We start from the raw sequence: 26966 nt of genomic DNA, 5'->3' as shown, positions 1-26966 counted from the left end.
CGTTATTTTCAACCTTACATTACAGCAGGCTTGGAGATGCATCTTTGTCTGCCCCTGGCCTGTTTTTCCCAGTGATCATCTCCAGAGCGTTCAGTTTGTGAAGATGTAGGTGATGCCAGCAGTGGCACAATCTTGCCTCTTTTCCTGACAAAAGAAAACCCGTGTTTGTTCTCCAGTTGCTCTTAGTGGGACAATGTTGGTACTGGATAGTTCGCACTGGGAACTAAGTTCCCTCTTCTCCCATCAAGTACCTATCTCAAACTTCCCTCAGTTCACAGTAAAAGTTTTTTTTTTTCAAACCCTTTTTTCTCCAGATTTGGTAGGGAATCTAGTTGTCTACATATGGGTTCAACATGAATGCTATTTATTGAAATCGCAGTTCTATATGGTTAGGTAAGAAGTTGCTTTTCAAGGCCCTGGGTGGCTCTAAACATTATTAAACGTGGTCATTAGAACATGCTTTTCCAACCATTGAATGGTTGCGAACATTAAATATTTTGTTTTAATAAGTGCTTGCTTTTTCAGCTGCTGCATGGCCTTAATCTTTTTTTTTTTTTTCTCATTAAAAAATGTTGATTTTCCAGCTCATGAGCCACTGAAAATACTGTTCTGTTTTTTTTCTTCCTCTCCCTCTTTTTTTTTTTTTTTTTTTTTTTTTTTACATTTTTACCTTTACTGATCAGTTTATTTTTATTTAAAAAGAAGAGTGAGGATTTTGGAGCCTTTGGCTAAAACAACTTGTTTTCAGCTACTAGGACAAGTATAGGGCAAGGCTTAGGATAACATAAAATCAAACCTGGCTTGTGTGAACAAGTTCCATTGAGATAAGAACATGCAAACTATCCAAACATCAGCAGACTGTCTTCTCTGTGTGCTTTGAAAAGACTGATGAATCACACTGCTGCATGCCAGTTTTCCCACCTGCCAATCAAGCATGTCCTATTGTGACATCTGAATAGACTCACAGGGCAAAATATGAAGCAATGCTAGGGTCAGAAGCGAAGCATGTGTATTTTTTGGACTCAGAATGAAGATGAGAAGTTTGACTTACGTTTTATTTTCCTTATTTTTTATATAAGGAAGACCATGTTATGTAGGAAGAAAGGTAAATAGGAAGAAAGGTCTTTAGTTAAAACATTAGACTGGAAAATTCTTCTGCTGTAGGCTCATTGCATGGCCATGAGCAAGTCATTTGTGCCATGACTGTTGCTTAACTGTAGACTTCACAAACTATTTGGGATGCTCTTGATGCCCTGCCTGGCACCCAGATACTCTTTCAGGATGGAAGAGGTCTTCTGTAGGGCCCACATAACATTTGTTAGTACCATGAAGCCTTGGGGAGTGCATCTGGAGTGGCATTTGACTTTAGACGAATGGATTACAGTCTTCGTTGTCCTCATTTTCCTAGGACAGTAAATCTTAGGAATTTGCTAAAGACAGAGGATTCCCCTTATGATGTCTGCTACCATTTCTGCTGCCATGGCGCTTTGATTGTTGTGGTTGTTGTGATGGAGGAGGAGACATCCATAGCACAGAAGGCCGTTGACAAGAAGTGACCAGCATCTTGCTCAGCTGAGAAGCCTTCCTTGGGGAGTCCAAAAGCGGCAGCTTTCCCCTGTGGCTGGGGCATTTGGCTTTTTGCAGCTTCTAAATCACCCACTTGGAATGCACTGTGCATCAGCCTGGAAGGGAGTCAAACCGTTTTATGAAAGCTGCAATTAGTGGCTTCCCACAAATAGCATCTAGCACTGACAAGTGGCTGCTCTGTAATGCTGTTTATGGGCTTGTTTCAGGTAATGGAATTTCATTGCCTTTCAGGTGCTCTCACCACAGGAAGCACATATATTTTTTCAGCTCTGTGATTTTTTCCACTAAATTGCACAAATCATTATGTTTGGGCAAGTGCATTGGAAACATTTTACTCTGCATTTATTTTGCAGCTCAAGTCCTTCATGAAAGGAAGAACAAATATGTTCTGGGAGGCAAACAACAGAGGTGAGAAAGAGAAGGGAGAGCAGAGGGGAAACAAACCGCATCTTCACCTATAGTAAGTCTCAGTACCTGCACTGACTGGGTGTATCTGTGCTGATTGGTGTTGGGTGATGAATATATCCAAAATTTTCCCCTTTCTCCACTGTGCTAGCTCCTAGTATCCACTACCTAAAACCATGTTATGGTCTCCTGGACACACATGTGTCTTCCTTGGGAGACCAGACTGCTAAGTGATGTGGTAGAGTTTCCTGACTCTTCTCCTGCATAGTTAAGTGCAATTGTCTTTGTAGGAACAGAGCAAATCAAGCGGGGAGTTCAAATGATCTCTTTAGCTTTATGGGATGATTATGTTGTACTGAATGTGGGAACAGAAGGTAAAAGCGAGTCACATTGGTTCTGGTTGGCTTGTGCAGTTTGAAAATTTACCCAGGATGAAACTCGAAATCCAACAACCCTCAGGACCTCTCCGTGTGGTCCATGCTCAGCAGAGTCCTGCTGGGCTGGCTGCACTGGCATTTTGTAGGAAAAAGTATCCCACATGAATAGCAGTGAAAAGAAAGCCTGTGAGACGAGATCACTTACATTGAGCCTGTTAGGTCACGGTTAGGCATAAAGAGCATTTGTAAGGAAAGCTGAGCACCAAACTGCATAGCGTCCTCTTTTGTTCATGAGTCTTGCTGAAATCGTAAGCCTCAAAGGGAACAGAAGGCCATGAACCCAAGGAACAGGTGAATCAAAGGCAATGTAGTTGCTTCAAGGGGGAAATTTGAAATCAAGGTTGCAGAAAAACAGGACTCTTAATGGGATAATGCAGGTAATACTATCACGCAGCACTGAAACAATACAGGACTAATTAGCTCAAATATTTGCTGACAATGTGGATTTTGAGGAGAGGGGGGCATGGGCTTTCATAAAACTTAATTAACCCATAAAGTAAATCCATTTCATTCATTGCCACAACAGAGCCAATCAAGATAGGCTTACTGTTTGCTCATTTGGAAAGCGATTAGGATTCCCATTTAGACTTAATTACAGTGCAAAGGTTGACAATTATCATCTTTGTGGAAGTGCTGGATGCCACAATATCTCAGTTGAACATGTGCCTATAATTATGCACATCATTTTCTTAGCAGAAAATGTAACCCACTCATTACCTGGGTTTCATGCCTGTAATTAGAGATAGTAGTAATAAAAAAATTGAAGAAGTGGGCTGGTGCTGAATTGTTTTGGATCTTTCCATAGCAAATTACTTCGTGCAACTGTTTGTCACAAATTAAAATCTCAGCTTGTCCTTGATACTCTTCATGGAAGGAAATTTGTGGCCATGCAAAGGACTCAAACCAGCCAAACAGGTCATATTTTGACACCACTAAAAACCCTGTTGCCTCAGCCTGGTCTGGTCCATAAACCCTCCCTTACAGCTCCCAGAAGTTTCTTGTGTTACACAGACATACTTATCACCCAAGTCATTGCTGAAACAAACCATTGAGAAGAAACTTAGAAAATCACAGCTTGAGCTGAACCAAAAGATTTAGCCTGTTGACCAAAATAAACTACATTATTAAAGTCTTCAAGAAGTGCTCGGCTACAAACATACTTAATACAGCCAAAGCCAAATGATAAGCAGGTTTAGATTCCTCCCATTCGCCACCCTCAATCCTTCCAGGCAACCATTTCAACCCCTTGCATCCAGTGGCTGCACCACAAGTGTTTCAGTTCAGATAAGAGAAAAGGCAAGCCCAAAGTATTTGAAAGATATTAATTACAGATAAGGCAGGAGGTAAGATGAGGCTGTAAAAAACCCAAGCTTGCTTCAGTCGGATTTGTTGCTGTCTCTGGGCCTCTTTTTATCCCACTGGCTTGTAAAGAAGTAGTGGGTAGAGAGCATCAACATTTCAGTGTAGCACTGGAATCTAAACAGATATACAGCCTCATAACAAAGTTTATTTAGCACCTTCCCTTATTTTCAATCTGAAAGCCAGGGTGAGTGAGGTGGCCAAATGCAGGGCTCTGACATTCTTCTCTTTGTTTCAGTCAGGACATGCCTGATCTTAGAATAATAACCTGAGCTTCCTGGGGAGAATGGTACAAGGGATTTGGGGACTAGGACATCACTTTTTCCTTGAGTGGCATTTTGGCTTCATACCAACCAGAATGGTGAATTTGCCTCACGTGGTTCAAGCTTTATAAGGGGTAGAAAAGAAAGAAGGACAAATTTCTCTTGAAAAACACCATTTTCCTCCTGAAATGGTAAGTGTGCTGTTAGTTATAAAAGAGTCAGTGCAGCTTTTTATTAGGTCACATCATCCCTGGGCACCATGATCAGCAGACAGTGTCAGCAGGACCTCAAGGAGCTCGTTTCCATAGCTGGTTCCTGCAGAAAGGTGACCGGGAGGCTGGTTTGTTGGTTCTCCAGAAATGCTCACTTGTGTTTTCATTCGGTTTTCTTCCTCAGTATAGATTAAGAGGGGAAAAAAACATTGATCATTGTGTGTCCTTTTGAAAGCTTACTGTTCAGGTGCTTTTAATATTGCCTGAATGCTAAGCATTTCATAAGGAGAAGAAAGGCAGTGATAGAAGCAATAAAATGAAAAAACAAGTCCTTACTTTTTAGGTGCTTATAATGCTGAAGAGCTTTGCTTTTGTTTAGTTTCTTATATCTCATTCACAGGAGCTTTATTTAGCTATCTGCACCAAGGAGCTTGCACGATATTATTGTGTTGCTTGATTTTTCCAAGCACCGACTCCCAGATGGCTGGCAGCAAGAAGCTCCTTCAGATGACAACAGAAAGACCTGCTCATTCTGCAAAGCTCATTGCTGCTCAGTGGGACAGCAGGAGGACTTCCCCATGCCTTTTCAGATGGGAGCTCAGCGCTGCAGCACCTCGATCACCCCAGACAAGTCAGGGCAGGGCAGCCATGCCCCAGCCATGGTTTGCAGCGCAGGATGGATGAGCTTTCCTTTGAACTGCTGAACTACAAATTCCCCTCCTGGCCAAGCAACCATGGCAGGTGGGACGAGGAGGGAAAAGAAAGAGTTGCTCAGCGAATAACTTACTGGTAGGTGTGTGTCTGTAGGTGGTGGGAGCAGCTGAGTTGCCAAACCCAGTTGGATTCGCTCCACTGAGCTGAGCGCAGCTGGGAAACCTGGCAGAGGCTGATGGCTGGGTACCTGGAAAAGCTCATTTGGAAGCTTCAGCTCCCCATAATTAAGTGATTAGTTGTGATGATCAGCCGTTTGGAGAAGTATGGTGCATTGAGAAATATTCTAAGTTGTTTTCAAGAGTAGGTAAAATAGTGAAGAGTGAGACATAGAGCCTAAGGAGAGAGGAACCCTTGTAACAGAAGGAGGAAGCAGGAAATGAAAGGAGCAGGGATTTGTTAGCAAACACCAGTCCAGGCCTATTCATTGTTTCATGCAGAACAAGTTGTGCCACTTCAGTGTTTATCCACTGCAACGAGTCCCAGGTAAGAAAACAAACAGGCACAGAAACTTGCTGGCACATGGGCACTCGTTATCGGGCAGCAGAGGTATGTGAAATTCTGGGTAGAAGCTGAGCTGCTTTACATGGTGCCTGCCTTTAGGGTAAGCAGCATCAAAATACTACAGAAGGATATGTAAGGGTTCAAAAGACAAAGTTGTAGTATGTGGTTACAAGTCACTGGCCCTAGGAAGATGGTAAAAAGATTGAGGAACAAAGAAACACACGACATAGCCTCCTGCAAGATCCACAGAGCCACATTTATGTCAAACTATTTGACATCAGAAATCTTGGGTAACATTTGCTTTCCTCCCTGATCCACCTTCAATAACACCTTTGTTTTCTTCTAAAGACGGTGACAAAAATGGTTTATGTCTGTCCCAGATAGCATCAGTCTGAACAACCCCTTTACGTTTCTGTGTCAGTTTTGTAGATGAAAGAAGTTATGGATAGTCAAAAAGTTTTGAAGAGCACTTTGCTTTTTGTATCCTTACCTGAATTCAATCCATGAGAGATAGATGATTATTTTGTTTTAACTTTGAAGAGGCTGTTAGCCTTTTAGCCATCTGCCTTGCAGTGGTAAACACTATGGAAAATCGAGTCCATTTTTTCTTACAACGCTTTCTGGAGGTTAAACCTGGAACAAAGCATACATGGTGTTTTAAATTGCAAAAATAAGTATCTGAGGCAGCTGTAGTGTTATACAAATGTATATGAAAACTGTTAGTTTATTATTGCCATCACTCTGAATATATAATGAAGTTGAGTGCCTTTTTCTGCCTTTGATCCTTCCAGCAGGTATTTCATACCAGAATTAATAGCTATGCTATTCAAAGATAAGGGTAGCATTAGTGTGGTGGTGAAAACCTCTTTCATGGAAGCATGGCTGCGGTGACCAATAGAGGAGGTCCTGGATGCACACACCTCTGAGGCGCATGGGTGTTTGCATTAAGCAAGGATAAGATGCTCTGCCTGAGCTCATGCTAAGCCTCTCAGCAATATGACTGTAAAAATGGTTTAGAGAGAGCTTCAGGTGCAGCTTATTTAAAAAATTCATCCAAGTACCCAGAACTAAGTAATCTACCTTTTGATACAGAGCACACAATATTAGTGAGCTGGAGAGACAGAAAATTAAAGATGAAGTGGCCCAGATCACTTTGGCTTTGGGGTTTTGGAGTGCCTTGCTTTGTAAAGAAGCTACAGAAACGAGTGTTTTCTGAATATGCTGAATATGCAGAGTATCTGAAAGTAAGAAAAGCCTGCTGCTTGTGGAACATATCCTTGGGAACCAATGCTAAGATGTCATGCAAAGTGAATCTGTCAGAAAAGATATGGAGCAGAACACAACTACCGAGCAGGTTTGGAATGTGCACATATCTCCTGGAGCAGGAAACCTTCAGTGCTGGGCAGCTGGGGGCCTGTAGAGCTCACCCAAGGATGTGATCCAAGGAGACGTGATAACCCAGCTCTACCTCCAGCTCACTGTCCTGTTCTGTGTGTGCATTGCGGTGGTGTGACCTCTCAGCTATGCTCAGGCTGCAATGATCAATAACTTGTGCTCGAGGCCTTCGAATTCTCCCTGCAGGAAAACCTGGAGGTGACCACTCTGAGTCACACCTGGTTTGCAAGTAGATATCTTCTTGTAGGGGTAAAATGAATGTCTGATTTGTTCAGTGAGGAAGTATGTTTTAAATCTCAGTGTAATCTGACTCCCTGGATCAGGAGAGATAGTGCATGGTTTTCAAGACAGAAATATATCCCATTCTTGAAGTGGTTGGGAGAAAGCAGCAATCTGTGTGGGAAAGCTGGAGAAATGGCGGGAGGGAAAAGAAAAATTACATGCATTAGTGGTTTATGCCTTCCAGACATTTACAAACTCTGGGTAATGCAACTCAGAGGGAATTTTAGTTATTCCAAGGAGGCTGCATGATTTAAGAGGACATAAGGGCTGCAGTTTGCTCTATGGTTTAAGCTACAAATAAAACTTCCACCAACCAGTTGAATATCTGGAAGGAATTTGGGGTTGCATTTTTAGGAGCAGAGACATTAATAAAGGACTGCTTTATTGCTTTGGTGACCTATCACCTCAGTATTGTCTGGCCTGGTGCTGCTCACTGTATGGAGAGGTTAATGCGTAAAACATACCACAGCTTCCATAGGTTTAGGGAAAAAAAAATAGTCCTGCAGTTGTTGCCCTCATGATGTTTTTTACACGTGCCATTGCTCACTCATTCTACTGGATGCCTTAGAGGCCATTTACCTGGTCTGTTCTCCCTTGCTGTCTGCCTTCCAGAGAGGGTTAAAACTGAAGTTCCAGTGGCCATCATCAGCCCATGACCTAATTAAATTAAAACTCTGTCATTTATTTGTCCCATTAATAGTCTCCTACCTGTTTCATTCAGTGATATCTTCCAGGCCTTGTCCTAAATAACTGATACATTATAAAAGGTTCTGGAGCTTTTTCTACTGTATTCCACATGCAGAAGTCTTTTTATTTAATACATATCATTATCCAGAATAAGTTCTCTTAGCACTTTTCTTAATAATATGTCCTTTGTTTAGCTTTTTTTTTCTCTTCCATTCCACTCCCTCCTTATATTTTCCATATTTATCACGTTCCAAAGTATTTCTCTGCTTGTTTTTTGACATCGAAAGATAAGGCATATATCAATATCAAAAAAAATCTACAGTCTGCATTGTGATGAACAACAGATGAGAATGACAGTGGAAAAAAACACACAACATCAAACATTCTCTTTCTCCCATGTTGAAGGAAGTAAAAAAAAAAAAAAAAAAAGAGGAAAAAATTGGAACTGGGATGAGAACTTCAGCCTACTGAGGGTTTAATTTTATCCTTATTTTATTAGGAAGGGGAAACAGAGGCACAATGACTTGCCCAAATGAGTCAGTCTTTCAGCCTAAACAGATGTGCTGGCATGAATCTGGCATCTTTCAGAAATACCAAGATTCATTTTGATTGCAAAATACTTACTGAAGTGCGCTATCAGGGGACCTCAAAGGAGGATCATTTGGGAACCAGTGGTTTGAGGCTGTTCTGAAGTAAGAAGTAGATAATACCCCATATTTCAATCAGACCACGAGCAAAGACCCTGAACAATCAAACTGAGCTCTTTTGCCCTCCATGCCATGCTTTATGTCTTCATACAGCACTAGGAGAGTTTGAGCCAAGGGAAAATGGAGTCATCTGGCAGAGTTGAAATAATGAGCAAGACTGAGAATAACCAGGCTTAGAATCATGGGCAGATTTCAACAGCTCTTTCTGATCCATCTACCAGAAAAATATCATCAAGATAATTTCATTCCTGTCACTCCAGGTGTAAAGTGATTTTAGCGATGATGGAAGCCTCCAAAGTGAGCATACTTGTGGTTTGCATCTTCACTTCTGTCCTCAGGAAAGCTAAGCAAGGGCAACGGGCTCGCGGCTGGTTGTGGTTGGGTTCATGATTGAAGTCCTCCCTCTCCGCTGGCTTTGCATGGTCTCACTGTCCTTAGCACTCTTTGCAATGGGAATGTAATATGGAGAATTGGAGAGAGTTCCTAACCCTGAATTGCAGGAGAGAAGAGAAGCATTGCTGTGTCAGGTATTGAGGATTGTTGAGCACAGCTCCATTTGCACTATATGCACTTAAGCAAGCAGGAAGCAAATGTATTCTGTGCAGCACCAGAAAGCAACATAAAACTTTTCAGCTTGCATAACTTCAAAACACACCGGAAGCGGCTTAGCCGAGGCAGCAGAGAAATCAATACAGGCTGCTAAATTAACCTCAGGAGCGGAGTGAGCGGTGGGTCATGGCCCCATCATCATCATTTGCTGCTGCCTTGTGAGCTCTGCAAGGAGAGCTGCCCGTTCCCTGCCTGCTCAGGTGCTGCACCACACTCCTGGGGACCGCAGCATGCGATGTGCCACCGCAGGAGCTCTCTGAGAAGGCTTCTGGCCCTCCTTAGGTAGGAGTCAGAGCCCGAATGCATTTTATATCCTAGCAAGATCACACAAAGAATCTGTGCTGCTATGAATAAAATATGAGGCATACCGAGGATAGTCTACAGGATCTATTTGAGCAGCTTGTTCTGATTTTCTTACAGATAAGGTTGCAGTTTGTATCTGAACAATTTGAAAACCAGCTTGTTAAATATTTTAATTTATTTATTTATTTTTAAGGAGGGGGTGGGAGAATCTACATTGTAGATATTTTCATTGTGAACGTTTTCTGAAAAATGCCTTGCAAAACATGTTTCTATAAAGCCAGCGTGGGGCTTAGGATGCTCCGACAGTAGCCAAAGCAAGCAGCAAAACATATGAAAGCCTCCAGACTGCTTCCAGGGTTTTGTTCCACTGCCAAAAGCTGAGACGTAGACTCACAGCATGAGGCAGCAAACTTCTCTGGCTTTATGTGCATGCACATGAGGTGAATTTAACATGAGAGGCTCTTATGCACCCCCCACTTCTCCCCTTCTATTCCTCCCTCAAGATCTTGGTTTAACAAGTAAGACAAATAATATGGAAGTAATTCTGGATCTGGTGATGCTAAAGGCAGATGAAACAACTTTGCCAGTCACAGCACATATTTGTCAAGACATCTGTGCTTGTAAACCCTTTGGAAAGAGCAGCTTCAGTGTGGTTCATAGAGCTGCTTCCATCCTGGGCTTGTGGCTGGCTGGGCGTTGGGAGAGCTCTGATATTTTGTGTGCCTTGTAGGGCTTTGCAGAACATAGGGTCAAGATGTCAGCAGGATACATGATTTTTACCCAGGAGGAGCCGGATGGGTACAGATATTTTCCCGGGAGGTGTTACCAGAGGTGGTTTTTTTTGTTTGTTTCTTTGTTTTTTAGAGGATGTTTAGAGTCAGGGCAATGGCTTGGTTCAGTCAGCTCTGGAGAGGGGTTGTTGCCATCGCTCATTTAAGGAAAACCCTATGATTTCAGGATGGTTGCTCTTCATGCAGGAGCAGTGACAGGTTTTTTTTCCTAGCAGAAATGATATCCTAGAGGCTTCTTCATATATATTTCTGCCTCTCAAAGAACTGAGGTCTGTATCTCACTGGTGGGGTATCATGCCCTATAAGAAACACGTGAATCCCAACATCACAGGACAGCCTTTCTTAACCTCCCTTTCAGCATGCCTGTTTCCCTGAGATCCTCCGGAGTTAATGGCTGTTAATTGTCTGCAGGGTAGGGAAATCAGCTACGACTCCTGGCTGCAAGGTTTAGTCACTTAGATATCATCATTGGCACCAGGAGCCTGACAGCAATTACAGGTTGTTAGCCACTGATGGGTGAGTATAAAGCCCTGCAGGCAGCAGTTTTAGCTTGTGCTTTTGATCCTTAGGGACACTTTAACGGATGCTGTCTTGGAGCAGCTGTGAGAGGTCCCCTTAGCAAATCCTGCTTCCCAATTCACACAAGGGCTGGAGATACCCAGAGGTTGTGGAGCGTGTTTTGAGGATGACCTTCAAGAAGCCTATTGAGCAGGTATGTGTGTCTGCCAGCAAATGTGAAATCCCCAAATTCATCCGGGTGGAGGTAGAGCCTCTCAGGGGGAAATTTCGATCACCCATGTGTAATTTTCTCATAGGCAGGTGTCAACACTTATAAATCCTGTGGGTTCAGTTTCAAATTAATGGTGAAAGTTTTGCCCCTGTTTATTTTGCATCACTTAAAAAGAGTTGAATCGCTCCTTAGAAGGTTGTCAGCCCTGATTAAATCAACTTTTAGGAATCATCAGGGAGGATCCTGGCATAAACCGGTACTTGAAAACCTTCATTTCAACTGTTTTCTTCTCCAGTTTCAATTAGACCTTAAAATAAGCAGACAGCAGTGCTCTGTCATCTGGTCTCCTTCACTTAAATGGGTCGTAAGAGTTTATTAGATGATTAAGTGATTCCTGGGGGATTATCTGGGGAATGGCTTCAGTGGATTTCCTATGCTTCTGCAGAAGTGGGATCAGGTTATATAAGCAGGAGATGGTGAGAGGTTTGGGCTGGTAGGGGCCTCAGCTGGGGACAGGAGAGCCTCAGGGTGGCTCTCTGTGGCCAGCCTGGGGGCAAGGGAAGGAGGGGAAAGTAGAGCAGAGGTGCCAGTCACCAGAGCAAGAGATGAGAGCTGGCTGACGTTCCTTGCTTCAGGCCAAGGGGTGACAGCAGAGCCAGCCAGCTTTGCCCATAAGCCAGACAAGGCTTCAGGTTTCCATAACAGTCAAACTAAGCTGACACAGTCACTCTGAAAGCTTGGCAAGTGTAGCAACAACTCCAACTCCTGTAAAACACAGATTATTCTCCTGCTCCCCAGCGTAGTTCTCCGCTACATAAGCAAAAGCATCAGCACCCGAATTATCTGGTACTTCAGGTTTCTTTTTGCCTAAAGCTTGAGCTCATTTTTGCTTTTGACTCTTCAGCTTGTTGTGCCAGGCTTTACAAAGCTTGAGGAAACAGGCAGAGTTTAGTCCTCTTTGCTTTGCAATTATATCAGAAGGTCCTGGGCCTCTTACCCTAGCCATCTCCAGACCCTACTTCCTAACTCCCCCCTTTTTCTGCTCCTGAACAAAGGGCCACAGATAGAGATCACAACCTAGAGCCAGAAGAAGCTGTCTTCCTAACGTGTTCACGCATGTAGAATATTTCCCAGAAGCAAATGCATTTTTTCTAGTCTCGGGACTTTGCTTTGTGCATTAAGATCGCACCTTGAGCAATAGAAATTCACTGCCAGCTTTCCCCTTTGCTATGTACAAATTCTGCATATCAAAAGTATCAGGGACAGGATTCAGCTGTATGAAATTGATTTATTAGAACTTCTGAACCCAGGTCTTATTCACATGATACTGCAGGTGAGTAGCATGGTTTAGCTGTAGGATCGCATCACTGAAGGGAATTTCACTGCCTTAATGTCTAAACAGAGTCAGAAATGAGAAGAAATATTTTAAATAACCAATGCCAAAGTGCGGATGTACTGATTTTTTTTTCTTCAAGATTTTTGAAGCATCAAACACATTCTTGGTTCTGTTTGATCAGCTTTGAAACTTACTGTTTAATATTTAGAATTTTCAGGTGTTCAAAGCTTATGTTTTTAAAAGATTTATTATGGTTAGTGCTCGGAGCCATTCTGTCCTGCAACTATTGAAACAACCCTTCTGTTTTCATGTTGTATTTGTATTTTCGTGTGGTACCCAAAGGATACTGAAACTACCAAACTGAGGTGAGTGATACACAAATTGAGTGAGCCATCAAGCTGCAAAGACTTTTATATTACCAATATATTTCAGATGCAAAATCCTTACCATTCATTCTCCTTTCTTGCTGCATGACACAACACTCGATACCTCATCACATTCTGTGTTAGATTTGGTTTTGATTAAAATAGGCTTAGCTCTGTGCTACTGTTGCTATATGCATTTGTAAATTAAATCAGTGGAGACGCATAGATGTCCATATGCTGATATAAAAGAAGAATAATTGAGCATCATGAATTTCAGCAGCCCAGGGCTTTTGTTTGCTTGCTTTGCTGAGTAAGCTACTCTGAGGACTGGTTCTGATCATAGGATTTCAGCTCTGCAACCTTGAAGCAAATAACAAATGGTGGAGTTAAACTTCTTTTAAAACTGGCATGAGTCAGACTGGCATGAATACAGTCTGCTGAATCATACTTTCTCTGTCTTTGTATTCATATCCATTAAAAGCAGATAAAAGGAATCTTTCAAAAAGGGATAAAGGAAAGATACCACATGAAGAAGATGCAGGTGATAACGATATCTTAAGATGGTTCTTTTTTTATTTTATTAAGTGCAAAGTATTGAATTGGTCAGTGAGGGAATGGGACAGGCAAAACTGTGGATTCTGGTGGAACTGATCCAGAAGAAAATCAAATGTATGAAGTACCCATACGGACTGCCTAAAGCAGATCTACCAGTCTGTATGTAATTTTGCTAGTGGGCAAGAACTAGGTCAGTTGAGTGGATTTTAAGCCCTGCCCATGCTGAAAAAAATAAAATAAAATTGTGGGTCTCCGTGTGTGTGTATAGATGTATTCACTCAATGCTACTTATTCATGGAATCATTCAGTGAACAACCTGAAGCTTTCAGCAGCAATCAGTTATTTATGAAGGTAATAAATGGACATAACTGTTTATTCATTGTAGGTATGCCTGTGTCTGGACGAGACGGAGGGCAATTTTCAAATTTCATCCACATGATGGATGTGGAAGGGAAGCTATGGGATATGAGGACACCCAACCAGAAACAAGCTGCCTTTTTGTTGTTAATAGCCAGGAAGTCTCTGCGGTGCAGATGTGACAGCAACAGCAAAACCTATTTCGAGGTCCTGTCCCATGAAGTAGCTGTGAGTATCAGCAACCACACAAAAGAGCTAGCAGGGGGCCGGGGAGGAGAGACTCTTGAAAATCACAAACGTCATCTGTCCGTCTTGGTGGAACATGGTAATTATTTGTGGATCCCATTGCCTCAACCCCATCAAAGTAAAAGCACAGCACTGCTATCTATTGTTATTCTGGTTTGGTTTTTGTTTTTCAAACGATTCCAGCATGTTGGCTTATAGTTCCAAAATCCTTCAATTCTTAGAAAGAGTTGGTTTGGTTTGTTAGTTAGAGCCATGGCACAGAATTATGTGTGTGAGTGGCTGTGGTGAGAGGGTTATTATAATCCTCGTCACCAGGGGAAACAGCCTCAGCTTCACCTCCTGCTTCTTCCTCAGTTTCTTCCAACCTGGTAGGATGGCTTTGGCGATGGAGAGCACTGGGGTCTGCCCTGAGATGTCATGCCTAAGGGCGGCTCTGCTTGGGATGGGATCTTTTTGTAAGGGGTATATGTGCTTGTTAGCTTTTTCACCTCATCTCATTGTAGGGAACAGATCAACCAAGGGTTCATTTAGGTTGGAAAAATAAGAGAGTCACCAACAGAGAAGTTGCAGAGTAACCCCTTAACATGACTAGTGATGACAACATCTGAACTGCTTTTAAGACTTTGATCAATAAATGAGTGAGATACCAGTGCTAGGGATCTCTAGAGATCTTAATTAGAATTAATAGCTTTACAAGAGAGTTTAAGCCTGATTAGTGTTGGAGACAATTTCACGGTACAGATCTTGGATATGATCTATGTTGTTGTCTTTTAGTAGAATAGCAGTGTGACTCTACTGATTTGTACTGCTGGAAAAGAAGAACGGGGCCAACACAGCTTCAGGATATTTTCAGTAATACCTTATTCAGTTTTTATAGAACCCTACTGGTTTCCTCCCTCTTAAACACTAAGATTTTCTTCCATAAAGGGTTGCTTGGAAAGCTAAAAAGTATTCAGGAGGGAGGAGGTGGTGAAGCGGTCAAAGGTGTGTGATAAATTAATGTAATTACTCAGCTACACACTTTATCTTGGAGAGATCCCCTCTGCACGTGCTGGGAATGCATTAGTATGCAGTATTAATGTTAATATAGCATCAATATAAACAGAGATGGACACACACCAGCTGAGACAAGTACTGTTTCTAGACATGCTGCATTGCCACATCTGGCTCCATGCTGCCCAAATGGGGCTTTCATGCTATTTTTATTCCAGACTTTCCTTTCACAGGACATTTGTTCAGCTTCCCACTCCTTCTCTCTCCTCCTTTTCACCTCTGATTGCACTCCACATGTACTTGGGCATAACAATGAACATCCAAAATCACACTAGCAGGCCAGTTACAGAAGGAGAGAGAATTTTTTTCTTACAAATCCTTTATTATGGGCTATTTGCTATTTTCTTACAACCACCCCCCCCCCCCCCCTTTTTTTTTTTCTTATGAATCTGCAATTACTCCTCTGCCCAACCCTTTCTCCTGGCTGAAGGACTGCTTGGCTACTACAATCTGCTGAAACTGCTGTTGCTAAAATAACTGACCAGACTTCTTGTTCTGGCCCTGCCTTTCGGCCCTTCCTGTGGAGCGATCCTCAATGACAGCATTTTATTTTTTCTTTTAACACCTTATATGCCTTGGCCTGTTTAATCCATGCTCTTATCCTAGTCTTACCCGCTTATTCTTATTTTCTCCGTTATGCAACCAGGCAGTAACAAGTATTTGTCGTATTTGTGCGGGTCATACAGCTTTTTAAGGGAAAATTTAAAATAAATTTTCCAGGAGCAGAAGTGTGGCAGTTGTTTCTGTTGCTCATCCATGCCTTTACACAAGTGTTTACCGTGCAAGGACTTCTCTATGTGAAGGAGATAATCACAGAAGGATCTGCAAACGAGGCCCATGGTTGTCACCTTCAGTTATCTTCAGGCAATGAAAGTTAAAAACTGGAGGTGTGGTCTGAGAGACATATCTACCACTCATGTGATAGAGCAGTTCTTTCTTGTGCTATGATTTCTCAGATGGGAGATAAATCCCAAAAATAAGTATTCCAGAACCCATGAGAATGAACATTTTCTTCCCCAAATAGACAGAAAGCAGAAAGATCACAGTGAGGTCATCTTTACAAATCTATCATAGAATTTTGTTCTACTTTTCTAAGCTGAAGTGTCATTTTTTTAAATTTTTTATTTTTAAATGCAAGTCCTGGACAGTATTCAGGAGGGTACCAAGAGTTGTTCAAAGTCCTCTTTCCTGCCCACCCTGACAATTGTGAGAAGGTGGCACCACATTTCTAAGAGGTTCTGCAAGGAGCCTCAACCCTTGCCTTGAGATTCGCCAGGGGAGAAGATCCCAGTCTTTGTATTTATGCAGAATAAACATTAAATAAAAATAAATACTAGAAAATAAAAAAGGTATTTGCTCCCAGCGTGGAAACTGTAGAAAGTGGTTTTAATAGATTTTGTCTTACTGACTGGCTTCCCCCATGGTATAGCAATAAGTAGTTATGAGCAAGTTACCAATGACATATTTCACTTTGAGGGGGCCTGTGATTCAATATATAAGCACAAGTCTATCTGCAGTGGACAATTTTAATAACCCTGGGTCTGCAAAGCATGCTTAATTAAAGTCAAATAGGAATTTCTATTGCTCTTTTTCAGGCTTCTTTTTCTCAAAACAATTCTGTAAATGTTCTTATGAAATATTATGAGACTGAATGATTTCAGATGAGAATTCCAAGCCAAAATTAGTTTCCCTGAAAATATTCTAAACAAAGTGTAGACTCAAATGTTTGATATTTCCTGTGATTCTCAGTAATTTAAGTAATTTATATAACAGTTTCTTCACAAATTAGTTTGAGGTAAACATTTATGGCCAAAAGCAAAGTCATAGGTCAAAACCAGCAGTGAATAATGGATGCAATATGCAATAGCATAATACATGGACATGCTTACACATAGGCTCCCTTGTAATAAAAATGAGCACTGCTCTGCTTCATACCTTCGTGGCTTTAATAATCACTTTCAGATAGCAATTCTGTGAAAGTCCCTTAACATCTGGGTAGCCCCACATACCCATTGCAGATGCTGTTTCCACTCACTTGTGTTTTTATACACTTTAATAAGAACTTTACAAGTACTCAAACCTTGGAAGAAAATCTTCCTTTTTCCTTTAGTTTTAAAATAAACACCATTCAGTCACAGCAGCTTTAACTTTTGTCTCTTGTTTTGTCTCTTGGTTAAAGCAACAATAATAAAAAAAATGTTATCTCAGGCATGTCCTGAATCAGTGCTAGATGAAACACAGCAATGACTTTCTGTGGGCAGAGCTACGAGAAACAGAGAGGTGCCTTTACACTAGGTGCTGAATGTCTGTAGTTAAATGCATATTGTCTTTAGAGCACTCCCCGCCTGACTGGAAGCACATGCACTGGAAAGGACTTTGGAGAGATGTTTATAATTCAATCGGTGGTAAGACCATGACTGCACTTCTGTATCAGATTCCCAAATCATGGCAGGTTCATTCAGCAGGGTAATTCAAAGACCATCTAGGCTTTGACGGTCGCACGGCTTACAGGAAGCAAGTGCTATATTAATGTTGTCAGCGGATGGTTCTGTGTGGGCCAGGCAGTACGGGAGCTTCTAAATCTTCTGCTGGGCTAAGAGCTGATCTCAGGGTACCCTCACCTTTTACAAGCCTGACTTTGTTCTCCACTGGGTGTCCATAGAGACTTTAGACAATATTGTACAAGAACTTAGCTACTCACATTTTTATTAATTTTAAACACTAGCATTCCTTATCCTGATGTCCTTGTTCGAATTGCATGGTCAGAGATTGAGATAACTGGAACTGTACTTTGTTGCAAACGTTAGAACTACAGCAAGGTTTCATTGCAGGTCGAACTGCTTTCTTTGTCACTTTGAGCTAGAAGCAGGGTGCTGAAGTGCAGTGGCTGCAAGGTTGCCAGAAGTACCGGTGTATTTATGAGGTCATCCAAACAGATGCACTCAAATTATAAGTAATAAGTGTTACTTATAATAAGTAATAATTGAGCACCTGGAAGAAATATGTCTTCCAAGTTCAAACATTCCATAATATTTCCCTACAGGTGTAAGACTGCAAGGGATTTCCTGGCCCCGAAGGATGTAGGGTGAATTGATGAGTGTGAGTGGAATGTCCACATTAGATAAAGAAACAACGTCTTGATGTTATATTGATTTCTTAAGCGACTTTTCACGAGAAAAAACAAACAAGTATTTCTGTAGAACACTTGGCTGACACAAACAGTTCTGCACAAATCTATAGGGATAAGCAGGAAACCAGAGTTGGAAAATTTTGGCCCTTTTAATAGAGTAGCTTTATTGGGCTGCAGTAGCAGCACTTTTTGAGATGTTCTGTTTTAGCATACATTTGTCTATGTATTATAAGAAAGTTTTAAACAGCAGGATAACCACTGTAGTCTGTAAATATTTGGTGAAGACAGGCAAGTCCTGAACCAGTGTTTTGGACTTTATTAGAAAATGGGGCAATGGCCTTTCACTGGAAGGGATAGTGATAAATATGGAGACTTGAGGTTGGACTGGAAAGGTGGAAGGTATGTTTTCTGTTTGTTCAATACTTTCTTTATTTTCTGCCTCTCTTTTCCTCTCCCCCTCTTTTCTCTATTTTGACCACAAGTCTTTCTCAGCAGGAAGTGTCTTGCATGTTTTCTGGTGTGATGGAAATTCTGAGGACCACTGCAATGCAAATAAAGTAAAGCAACATTTGGTCTATGTTATGGCAAGAAGAGATTGAAAATGAAAGGGAAGATGTTAGGCTGGGGAGAACATCAGCAAGCATCAGATGAAGTTATCATCCAGGCTGGCTGTTAGCCAACTTGCTGCCAGCCCTGTTGGAGTCTGCCTTATGAAATGCCACTTCTAGTGAAGTCAGAACCTGCCTGTGAGCACTGCAGGGATTGAAATGAGAGAGCAGTGAGATGAGATGCTCTTCCTAGGATTCACTGAAGCACACAGCCTCCTTTTAAGGTAAAGTTTTGGCAGACTGGTAAAATGATGTGATATGGACCTGCAGTATAAGGAAACTGGGCACGGTATCCAAAGAAATCCCACCCTATCCATTGTTCCTACCCCATTCTGCATATTTGAGTAGGAAAAATGATATTTGTAAGCATTAAAGCTCCAGTTTAAGTTTGGGTCAAAACTTGAATTCAGCTCATTTATTTAAAATGACCACAAACAGAGAAAGAACATTTTTAACTGTTGCATACTGAACCCACTATATACTGTACTATAGTAGTGTAATTTGTTTCCTTTCATTCTCTGCAGACAAAGATTCCCTTGGTAAGCTATAACAAGTGAATAGGATAGTTCTTTAAAATCTCTTTTCTTCCTTACTTCTCTCTTTATATTGCCTTTGGCATTTTTAAACCTTTAGAGACAGCTGCAGTTTCTTAACAGTTTTCCTGACAGTCTGCACTACTGAAGTAAGACTTTGAGCACACTGGCATCCAAATATGATACCCTATGCTGCCTAACTGATTAATTTTTAACCACCCTCATATCTCAGGAAAAGTAGGCAAACTGGAAATATACAGGTATTTTTCATGTTCTACTGTTGTACTGTGATAAATAGGAAGAGGGTAAATGGGCATCTTAAATCTAGACAGTAAATTTCATGCTGGCCAAAGCAAGATTTTTTATTTTCCCCACAGTCCCAAGGATTAGAATTGGAGGAGAAAAATAAAATAATAATAATAATAATAAAAGCTGAAAATCACAGAATCACAGAATTTTCTAGGTTGGAAGAGACCTCAAGGTCATCGAGTCCAACCTCCAACCTAACGCTAACAGCCCTCCACTAAACCATATCCCTAAGCTCTACATCTAAACGTCTTTTGAAGACTTCCAGGGATGGTGACTCCACCACTTCCCTGGGCAGCCTGTTCCAGTGCCTCACAACCCTTTCAGTGAAGAAGTTCTTCCTAACATCTAACCTAAAACTCCCCTGGCTCAACTTAAGCCCATTCCCCCTCGTCCTGTCACCAGGCACGTGGGAGAACAGGCCAACCCCCACCTCGCTACAGCCTCCCTTGAGGTACCTATAGAGAGCGATAAGGTCACCCCTGAGCCTCCTCTTCTCCAGGCTGAACAAGCCCAGCTCCCTCAGCCGCTCCTCGTAGGACGTGTTCTCCAGGCCCCTCACCAGCTTCGTCGCCCTTCTCTGCACCCGCTCAAGCACCTCGATGTCCTTCTTGTAGTGAGGGGCCCAAAACTGAACACAGTACTCGAGGTGCGGCCTCACCAGAGCTGAGTACAGGGGGACGATCACCTCCCTAGCCCTGCTGGTCATGCTGTTCCTGATACAAGCCAGGATGCCGTTGGCCTTCTTGGCCACCTGAGCACACTGCTGGCTCATATTCAGCCGACTATCCACCATCACTCCCAGGTCCTTCTCTGCCTGGCAGCTTTCCAACCATTCCTCTCCCAGCCTGTAGCTCTGCTTGGGGTTATTGCGCCCCAGGTGCAGGACCCGGCACTTGGCCTTGTTAAACTTCATGCAGTTGACCTCAGCCCATCGGTGCAGCCTATCCAGATCCTCCTGCAGAGCTTTCCTACCCTCAAGCAGATCGACACACGCACCTAACTTGGTGTCATCTGCGAACTTACTGAGGGTGCACTCGATGCCCTCGTCCAGATCATCGATGAAGATATTAAAGAGGATCGGCCCCAGCACCAAGCCCTGGGGGACGCCACTAGTGACTGGCCTCCAACTGGACTTGGCTCCATTCACCACGACTCTTTGGGCCCGGCTATCCAGCCAGTTTCTAACCCAACGAAGCGTGCGCCAGTCCAAGCCAAGAGCAGCCAGTTTCTTGAGGAGAATGTTTCTATTAAGTCATTTTAACAGAAACTGGAAGAGGTTTTTGCTGTTAAGTTTTGCTGTTTAGATTGAGGCTATGAGATTTGTTTAATTTAGAGGAGGATCTTGACACTTAATCCTCTATCAAATATGGAGACATGGAGTAAGGTCCTGTTTCAAATTCTCCCAATGTTGCTGTTCCAGCTTGCTCATCTTACCCACCCAGCAAGTTCACTACTCCAGCTTGTCTTTTTTCCCTCAAAGTTTTCTTGAGTATCACTGAAAGGTTTCATTTTTGTTCTGCTGTGGAATGAAAATCATCAAAATCTTGACATCTGGGGCTTTGGGGTTCCTCTTTTTTCCCCTTTAATGGAATGAGATTGCTGGTTTTAGTCTGCCTCCATGTACTGGACTGACTCTCAATTCAAACTACCATTACTGTGAGAAAGATGATTTAGTTTGGGTATCAGTTCCCTGGGACCTGCAACCTGTCTGGCAAAGACATGTCATCAGGTAGGCTTCACCTCATTTAAATGCCATTATTCTAAGGACTTGCTCAATCTTTGTATCCTGAAGTGGGAGAGAGACTGCAGAGAATGGAAAGACGGATGGCAGGCTTGGATAAATGCCCCGGTTAGATTCTCTATATTAGATTGTCATGCTTTTCCTGGCCCAGATGCTAACATCTAACACATTTTTAATACTATTGCCTGTTGAGATCCTATTAGAAAATGATTCAGAGTCTGGAAAGTTGCAGGGGGAGGGGGCAGGGAGAAGTTAATTCCCTAGGAATAATACAGTCATTATGTGTACACACAATCCAATATGTAACTTGGGTTTTTTATAGACTCTCTACCATTTTCTACACTAGCTTTTTAAAATTGCAGTCACACTCATTAGGAAGTAAATGCCTAATGCAACTGATTCTCAAAACAGTTTGTAATTTACATTCATATTGGAAATAAAAGTAATGACCTGCGATAGCTTATTAGTGGCCTTGCAAATGTTCATTATTTCTTTTCTCTTTGTCTTTCTTCTGGTTTTCCACCCCCATGCTAAAAGACAGGGGAGCTTAAAGATTTAGACTACCTTTAGAGCTATCCATCTCTAATGACCGATGAAAATGCACATATGATTCCTGAATGAGGAAATCATCATCCCCTGGTGTTTAAAAGGGTATAAGTGTGTTCACTTAGCAATCCATGAGGAAGCTAGTTATTCCAGATACTTGTCAGGAATTACTTTATATTTACGCTCAGGAGATAATTTTTTTTAATTGTTCTGAAATATCAGATCAAATATTGAGCAGGCCACATAGACCCTGAAAAAGATACAGACACTTGGGAGTTTGAACACAGGTTGTTTCTAATGATATTCTGGGTACTGCTACACCACCATGGCAAAGGTTTATTTTGCTCCACATTGCATGGAGATGCACAAGAGGGCTCCTGACCTCCCCATGCCCTAAGACAGCTTCCCCTTACAGCTGCTGCGTAGGCACCAAATGGCTCTCAGTAATTGGTGCGCATCAACACAGCCCACCTCCGTGGGCTTCTCTGCTGGCTGAAGACAACGTAGCATCTGCCATGCAGATGATGCTTGGATTGCTGAGGGAAATGACGCAGGAGAGAGACAACATGGGGCTGCAGCGAAGCTCTGCATTACTTCCTCCTGGGAGCAGGACTTCATGAACTCTGCTGCTCTCGGCTGGTGTTATCATTGCTCATCCTTAAAAATATGCTGCCTGAAGTCCTCAGGCCTCCAGCACTGCTCCCTGCTTGTTTTCTTTGTGGTGGCTCTTGCCACAGCATTGGCTGTTAGTGTGGTCTTACAAAATGCTTTCTCTGCCAAAAGCCTTACAGCAAAAGTTACGTGGGATGAAGCCTCCCGTATCCCATGTGGCTTGAGCACACTCTGCTGTAGTGTGTTCTTAGAGGAAATGAATGTGAAAAAATTTGATTTATGCTTGTTCTCTCTACAACAAGTGATTTTTCTTCCTCATTAGCCATCAAGACTTGTATACTGATTAGTGCTGGTAGGGGCAGGCCCTAATGCAAACCTCTTTAGAATAAAAAGTAGAATGTTGCTTGCCTGAAGTCTTTCATAAGTACTCACTAGAAGTTTCACTGACTACTCTCTATGTATGCAAAGGGATTATTTTGGCCATATATGCATGAAACAAAACCTGTTCACACACTTAAAAGCATTACCTATTGTTGGAATTTGGGCTATTCAGTCCAGCCATTAGATCACACCCAATAACTCTGTAAAAATTGATTTTTCCATCATAAGGTCAAATCACTTTTATGGAATTGCTTCAAGCAGCTTCCTACAAAGCACAATGCTTCTCTGTGAGCCACCAGCCACCAGCACCACGACTCTTAGCTGGCTTGCTGATACTTATATTAGGTCATCAAAAATGAGGTTTGACTGAGCTTAGACAAAACTAGCTCATTTGACCTGTCGGATTTCTTTTAAAAGAAGCGAGTCAAGGAATGCTTGTTTTCAGTCCTCTGATCTGCATTCTTGTCTAAACTCTGAAAACACCCCTCTGTGACTGGTGAGACGAGGTGACCATGCTGGAAGCATCTTCTTCCCTCTGTGCTGGAAAGCAGCTGCTCTGAGCCCTGTCTTGTGTCTACTTCTCTCAGAAACAAAAGCTCAGTCCCTGGTTTCTCATATCTTGCACGCACTAAGTTGTTTTCTTTTTGAAAGTTTTAGCTCTATTCTTATTCAGATCTTAACATACTCGTTGACTTCCTTCCTTCTCCTTCCATGTGTATTCTGGTGTGTCAGGAGTTAGCTTTGCCCACCGGGCTCTTGTCAGATGTGATGCTAACCTCCTCTTCCAAATTCCCCTTCAAAATGAGATCGTTCTCACTTTGTTCATTATAAACTGACTACACAGTACCACCTGCTGATGGACCAGCATCACAAACCTGGCTTTTATTATTGCTTTGTCAAAGGCTGAGTTGTCTGTGACAGCCTTGCTCCTTAGGAAGGGGCCTATGTAAGAGGTAGGAATGCTCTCGTATTTGTGCAGCGCTGGAGACTCGCTCATCTGCTACCACTTTGCAGAAGGATAATGCTGTATCAGAAGGAAACTTGGGCTTTGGAAGAAAGAGTGAATAGTCTCCATTTCTCAGAGCCTAAAAGGGCAGGAAAAAATAGAGCATAAGCCAACAGGCCTAAGGCTATTCTCATTTACATCAGAATCTCTATAGGCCATGTAGAAGGACAAAGACTAGTAATCATCTGAATCTACTTTTGTCACTCATCCCAAGGCTCAGGAATGAAGTATTTGAGTATCAAGGTCGTTATGTTTCATTAGTCTTCATTAACATGAGAGCTGATCTTGGTCTGATCTCTTATTTCAAAAGCTGTTACCACAGAGGCACTAAGCTCCTTATCCTCCCCAAAACTCGGGAAGCAAGTTAGTGTAATCTCAAGTTAGGAAGCACATTTGTGCTTTTGCTATGAGACCCATTTAGTGAAGTATTGATTATAATTTTTCAGTTGATTCTGAACCTGACACTCACCCAGGAAAGTTCCAGTAACTTCTGGCCCAATAAAAGCTCACAGGATCTGCCCCTTCCTAGGAAACAAAATCAGTGGAATAGCAGCCAGATAACTGTCAAAGAGAAGCAGCACAAAGCCAAGAAAAAGAGGCGACAGAGCCAGAACTTGGTATTTTGCAAATCCAGATTCTCAGCTCCTTCAATTATCTATAGTGCAATTAAGAACAGTTAGCCCTATGTCCAATAAAACATTGTCGCTTTCAAGAACTTCCTTTCTCCCCAATTTGCATGGTTTTCTTTCTCTCCTCTCTCTTTTTTATTTTTTTATTTTTTTTATTTTTATTTTTTTTTAAGATGTGAAATACTTTGGTGCATGGGTTTTGGTTTAGGAAGGCTTGCTTTTTTCTTTTCATTTCATCAGGACAGAGTTCCATTTGTTCAGCATCTGCACAGGACAACATCTGGAGCCTCAGGAAATTCAGCTGCTCTGTGTATGACGCTTAAATGAAATTACTTTTTCATGCACTTCAGAAGAGTATCAAGAGCATCTCTCTGACCAAACAGGGCCTTTTGTTCTCCTCCAGCAAGTGTTTCTCATTAAAAATGTCATCTCCCTAACAAATTGCTTCATTGCCTCTGCAGCTGGGGTTATTGTTTTCATGGTTTTGTACTTGTGTGATTCTCTGAGGGAGCAAAAAGCTAGGGGAAGCAGGGCTAGCTTTCTTCTCTATTTGCCCCATGCATGTCGTGCTTTGATTTGCCACCTTTGAGGCGGACTGCCATATATTTACCTCCTTACCTTCTGGAACCGCACAGCACTCCAGCTGCCTGCTCAAGGCTGCTCTAGGATGCCAGATCTGTCCACAGGCATCACAGTTTGTAGCAGCATGGGATTATCAGTGGTCCCGTCGACCTGCTGAGCTGCTCTTTGACCTTTGAATCTTGGATCTCTTGGGGCTGCTGTGCTTGCACAGCCACAGAGAGCAAGAGCAATGAAAAAGCGAAGTGAGAAGAGAGAAATAGCCATTTAAAGCTGGGATGTGAAAGATGATTTTTAAATGAGACAAATCTGCTCCTTTCATAAGAACTGCAAGGTTTGTTTTTTTTCTCCATTTATTTTTCCTGAGGAGAGGATGCAGGGAAGTTGGGGTTGCAAGAAAACCTAAATTACCCTTTGAGACTAGGGTAGTTTGTTGTGACTTTTCTTGAAAGGTCTGATCAGAAATTAACCCAGCAGCTGGAGAAGAAGCTGGAGGAGTTCCTCATGCCTTTGTTTCAAAGGGAGACAACAGTAGTCTGTACCTAATGTAACAGGCTCTGATAGAGCAGAGTACGTGCAGTCCCTTTTAAGAGCAAGCAACCCTGTAATAAACTTCACCTAGCAGCACAGACCTGAAGGAGCTGTACAATTTCAGTGAAGAACTGCTTAGAAAATGTCAAAACTGCAGAAAATATTCTGCAGGCAGAATGCCATTTAAACTCCAAACATAAAAACTCATTTTTCTCACCTCTCACTTTTCAACCTGGATTGCCTCCTTTGTCCATTTGAAAAACATGTGTTATTTTTATTTTATTTCTTATTTTTTCTCCAACTGAAGAGAGATATATGCCAAAATCCGAAAATCACAGAATACTCAGAATACTTCAGGTTGAAAGAGACCTCTAGAGGTCATCTAGACCAGCCTTCACTCAAAGCATGGACAGCTTTGAAGTGTAATTTCAAACAGCAAGTTATAGATAATCTAGAGGCTACCTCTCACTTGCATAAATTTTCACTGCATGGTAACACACCACCTGATTAACCTGATCTCTCCTTTTTTTTTTTTTTTTTTTTTTTTTTCAGGTGACTACAAATTGCTCCTTAATAATTTCATCTACCATATAAACTTGCTGGGTAAGAATTTTTTACAGGTTTATTTCTCACTTTCCTAGGGCTAGTCTTACAGTATTTACAGTTGTCTTTTACTGAGAATGCAAGTTTTCAGCTTTTCAAATGTCAAGAGCTACTGAGAAATAGTGGGAAAAACAATCAAACAAACAAAAAACCAAGCATCATAAATCAGAATGTAAATAAACCCCCCTCACACTTATAATTCTCAAAAAAATCTCATTATTATTTAGACATGCTGATGATGCTTGGAGCTTGTGCTTGTTATTCCAATTTCGCCTTTGTTTATAGACAGGCGAGAATGGTTGCAAGATTTTCCGCTTTTGCTGAGTGATTTCTTAATAGGCCAGTTTCTAGGTTTATTTCTCTATTTCATCTGGGACACAAGCAACCATTTAGCTCACAAACCACAACAGTTACCTTTGGCTGTCTCAGGCACAACTGATTTTGCCATGTCACCTCTCGTCCGTCCGTTCCAGTTCCACCCAAGGAAAAAAGTTCCCCTGTGTTAAATATAGCAGCCAGCCTTCCTGTGTGGCAGGTCCTTTTCAGGCTGCAGCAGGAACACTGGGCACCACACTGTGGAAAATAAGTATGTAGCAGTTGTAAATACAGGCATATATATTTATATATGTATAAAACGGTGCTAGAACCCACAGTCTATAATTTGTGGGTGACCTTTAACTACATGAGGATAAATGGTTACAAATGAGGACCTCTGGTCTTGGCTGTTGTAACCTATTTTCTTACTCCTGTTAGTAAATCAAAAAACATGTATATCTTTTTTTTTTTTTTTTTTTTTTTTTTTTTAATGTAACATTTGGCTTAGATTTAAGCTGGGATAACTGAACAAAGTGGAAAACCAAACAA

General features: G+C 41.9%; 1 protein-coding gene and 1 long non-coding RNA gene across 8 annotated transcripts in view; one reads left to right on the top strand and one right to left on the bottom strand.

The window, feature by feature from the left end:
* LOC311442499 (uncharacterized protein) overlaps positions 1 to 26966 on the top strand; it is a 172191-nt gene that overhangs the window by 142967 nt on the left and 2258 nt on the right. Inside the window, exons 2-6 of one of the 7 annotated variants that reach the window (XR_014696671.1) lie at positions 1941 to 2047; positions 10822 to 10964; positions 13624 to 13823; positions 18517 to 18856; positions 26052 to 26102. The gene's annotated coding sequence lies outside the window, so the exon portion shown is untranslated. Of the gene's footprint in view, positions 1 to 1938; positions 2048 to 4663; positions 5461 to 10209; positions 10293 to 10821; positions 10965 to 13623; positions 13980 to 18516; positions 18857 to 26051; positions 26103 to 26966 lie in introns of those variants that run through there. The other 6 variants (XR_014696670.1, XR_014696673.1, XR_014696675.1 and 3 more) reach the window with 6 other exon arrangements.
* LOC311442502 lies at positions 640 to 26695 on the bottom strand. The gene is made up of 3 exons (XR_014696690.1): positions 26517 to 26695; positions 5969 to 6111; positions 640 to 1682 (listed from the first exon to the last, which is right to left on the bottom strand). It is a non-coding gene; the product is annotated as an uncharacterized lncRNA (long non-coding RNA).

Source organism: Aythya ferina (assembly GCF_964211825.1).
Source record: "Aythya ferina genome assembly, chromosome: 11".
Lineage (NCBI taxonomy): Eukaryota > Metazoa > Chordata > Aves > Anseriformes > Anatidae > Aythya > Aythya ferina.
The sequence above is the reverse complement of the archived record's forward strand: the minus strand, read 5'-3'. Positions and strand labels throughout refer to the sequence as shown.